This window comes from Sinocyclocheilus grahami, unplaced genomic scaffold, assembly GCF_001515645.1.
Source record: "Sinocyclocheilus grahami isolate Dianchi unplaced genomic scaffold, SAMN03320097.WGS_v1.1 scaffold126.1, whole genome shotgun sequence".
In the NCBI taxonomy this organism is placed as follows: domain Eukaryota; kingdom Metazoa; phylum Chordata; class Actinopteri; order Cypriniformes; family Cyprinidae; genus Sinocyclocheilus; species Sinocyclocheilus grahami.
This window is the reverse complement of record NW_015505305.1, coordinates 2,520,922-2,525,047: the sequence shown is the minus strand read 5'-3', so window position 1 is coordinate 2,525,047 and position 4,126 is coordinate 2,520,922.

Genomic DNA, 4,126 nt, shown 5'->3' with positions numbered 1-4,126 from the left:
AGTGCATGTAAAAAAGTCTACCTCTGTGATTAAATCATTGTTATGTGGCATGTATGTTTTCGTATATTCTCTTTGTGAGAAAGCTCATCATATAGGTTAAAATTGGTAAGGACTAAAATACAGAAAATATATCAAAACACTTAGCTACGTCAGGTGCATCCTAAAATAAAATCACTCAACTATTTACAAAACTTTTTTTCCAGATAAAATAAATGTTAGTTTGAATAAATATGTACGTATTTTGTTCTGAATTCACGGTTCTTAAACGTTCTCAGTTGATATAAATTTAAGCTAAATTAGTGTCACAGAAATCGAGTTCATCTGAGGAGGTGAGGGGGTTTCTATTGCCATCATTATCGGTCAGTATACTGGCAAAGAGTCTCAAAAAATTACCTTAAATATTCCTCACACTGGTCTCAGCGCATGAATGTCTTTTATAAACATCCATTTGGTCGTTAACTTTTAAATGCATCATTATGCAGAAAATATGAGCAGAGTTCTCGGCATGAAAGACCCGCGACTGGCAGATCAACGAGCTACTTCTTTTCTCTCCAGTATGGTAGGAAGTTAAATGAAATTAAATGTGAAGGATGTTAACTGTGACAAGATGATTGACAGGCCAGTTTACAGTGACCGGGTGCGTGTAACAGGTGCGACAGAGCGGTCCTTTAGGGCCTGTTTACACCTGAGCTGCGTCCGAAATCGCATACTTCCATACTATATAGTAGGCGAAAACCAGTATGCGAGGCGAGTAGTATGTCCGAATTCATAGTATTCGAAAAACAGTAGGCGAGAAGTACACGGATGACCTACTACTTCCGCCCGAATTCCGTGGCATGCATACGATGGACACTTCACTATCCCATGAGGCCACGCGAGAGGAGGCGTCATATTCGAAAATGGCGGAAGGTGGCGACGCGGCTCTCTTCAAGTGCAAGTACCTCTGCTCATCACTTAATAAGAAAGCTGTTAAAACTACTGTACTGATGGAAAAAATATTGACTTTGATGTAAGGGTTACCTCCTGTGTATTCTTTGAAGTTGACATTTTATGTGTAATTTTCCATTTAAGTTATTTTTTATTTTAATTTATTTATTTAAAAAAAAAAAAGATGTTTAACTTTTTATTCATTTGTTTTTGTTCCGTTTATATTTCATTTTTATTATTCTTTATGTATTTATTGTTTTGTATTCTGGGTGTGTGTATTTTATTGCTATGACCGTATCCCCTGTGAATGTCACATCTTCAATAATAATAAAAAAGAACTAATCTGGCTCAGACTGCATTGGTGAAAGCGTATGGGGCTGTCACGTGATGAACGAACGACTCGGAAAACCCGAAGACTTATCAGGTAAGAGCTGAGGTGAGCTAATCATAGACTGAAGACCCAGGTAAACAATGAATTAATCGTTTCTGTTTCTTATTGCAGTTTTGTATTGTTTGTAGTGTGATCAACATTTGCGTAAGTAGACGTGTTAGGGTAACACGTAACATTTTAATTGTATTTTGCTAAAATGAACGAAATGACTCGTAAAAAGATTCGTTCATTTTGCTGAACGAGACTCAAAGGTCCGCGTCGGTAAAATGATCCGAACTTCCCATCACTACGCAGTAGAGTGAGGGCTCTTTAAATTTTGGCGCTGTTGTGAAGACGCATGTCACGTGACAACATCAACATGGCGGATGTAGTACGTCCGAATTCCATTCATACTACTCGCATTCATACTATATAGAACGTACTTTTTTAACGGTCGGATAGTACGTTCAAATTCAAATGCAGTACCTACTAAGCAGTATGCGATTTCGGACGCACCCCTGGTCACTTCATGCGTTTTTTCTGAGCGGATAGCTATCCGATAGTGAAAAGACCAGGTGTAAATGCCCTCCGAAACGCATTCGAGACGGATATAAATCCGATCGCTCAAACCACTTCAGGAGGTGGTCTGGGCCGCATTCCAGACGAAACTGGACAAGTGTAAATGCATCTGGTTGTTGAAACCGCATATGTAAATTTCACTCCTCCCAAAATGTTTAAAATAATAAACGTGTGAGCGTGTTATAGGCTATATGACATTAGTCAGACTGCGCTAATGCAACACGCACCGCTGCGGACGAGTAGCTGAGTATCTCTTCAGCAAGCCGAATGAAACTGAAAGTAAGACGCAGACGGTCAACACACAATCATCTTCATTAAAAGTAGTAGTAAGACAAACTTATCTTTCCAGTGCTGATGCCGCGCGCTCTCCTATTGCGGTCTTTGATCTTGAAATGAGCTGATAATTAATCAAATGCAGCGCTTATCTTTTGATGTCGTTGACGTGAACTCCGTTCAATTTAAATATAGCGCGGGAATTGACGATCGGATTTATATCCGTTTTGCGACGACACACGTGATAGTATGTCCCAAACTTGCCTACTCTTCTACTACACACTCAAAAGTGTGTACTTTACTTATACATAGGCTACTTTAAGGGCGTAGTATAAGTAGGCACATTGAGACGCAGCACAAGTCTTTAGGATTCGTTATTTTCTCGTGTTGCAAATCCACTTGTTCATATTTTTACTAAACATATCCATTAATATGCACCAGATGTCAGCAGAGATCTATTTAGTTTTGTTTAAATTTCCTTTTAACTGTACAGCTGTGCACATGTAAAAAATGCTATTTTAAATATTTTGTCATCCCTGCTTTGTTTTGCTCATTCTTAAAGCATTTCTAACAAAAGCCACAAACAGGCGTTTAAACTTTTTGTCTCCTTTTAAAGTCACATAAACTTTGACCGTTTTAGTTATTTACGAAACGTACTGTTCCACTGACCTAGCCTGGTTGGCCAAGATTCAGGTTTGTTCTAAAGAAATGCCAGGCAAGAGCTATTTCTTCTGAACATTGTCTAAGGGGGAAAAAATCCAGCCACTAAAAATGTCATCTCTGTGATCCTGCTGTTTTCACAGAAATTGTGGAATAACAGAAACTGCTGTGTGTCAATAAGTCAGAGCGCAGAAGCTATAAAAATGTGTCTGACAAGGCTTGGATGTGAGCCAAGGCCATGTAAAGGAAATATTTGAAAGAAAATATCGCATAGCCAAAACCAATTTTGTGTAGGCCTATGTTATATATTAACGCCATGATTGTGTATTGTGATACATGTGTCTCCTGACAAATAAGGGGGAAAGAAGGCCACCACATTGTTGTGCATTTGTTTGTACATTGTTGCCATTTTTCAACCTGCTTATTTTTAATTCCCTCCATCCCAGTGGGTCACCTTCTACACACAATCAGTTATCTCTTTTTTTATCTCTAGCTTTCTTTTATTTGTATTTTCATTTAGTAACCAGAGCCATATTTGTTTTAGTTTAAGAATGAAATTCAGAAGAAACATATATTCTTTCATTCTAATCAGGTGGAAATATATTCTGCACAGTCTTTGACGTGCCATTAATATGGCCATATTAATATTAATATTAATATGGCGTGCCGCAATAGTGCATTTGTTATGCATTTTGGGGATGATGTAGTTGAGCTGTAACTATAGCAACGGTGACTCATCGAATAAGATCCCTCTGAATATTATTTGCACTCATACTTCACAGTTTGCTCTTTAATGCAAGTTGCTAGATTTGCAAATGAAGAGACGAACACAAGTAGTCTACGTGCGTAAGCTCGCGGCTACTAATGTCATTTATAATACACAGAAAAAATGATTTAGAAACAATTTTCACTAATAAATTGCTATTAAATTTCACAGATAATTTAAAAGAAATGGCTAGTAACACTGAATTAAGCGTAGGGCTGGATGATATGGCCAAAATTTATATCACGATATATTTCTTAATTTCGGTCGATACGATATAATTTCCGATATCGATATGAACACTATTAAAAAGCCTCATAAAAACGGCCAAGAACGGCCACAACAGATGTCTGTACCAACAAACTTATGAAAAATTAATTTGTATAATATTTATATAAGCATTAATGTAAAATATAATATTTGAGGAAAAAAAATGGCGCAAATTAATACAGGTTCACCTTTTATTGGTATTTAGCCTTCATACAAACAAGAAATGTGAAATCACTGTCAAATAAATCTCAGACTCTCCTTATTAATATTTTTTACTTCAAACT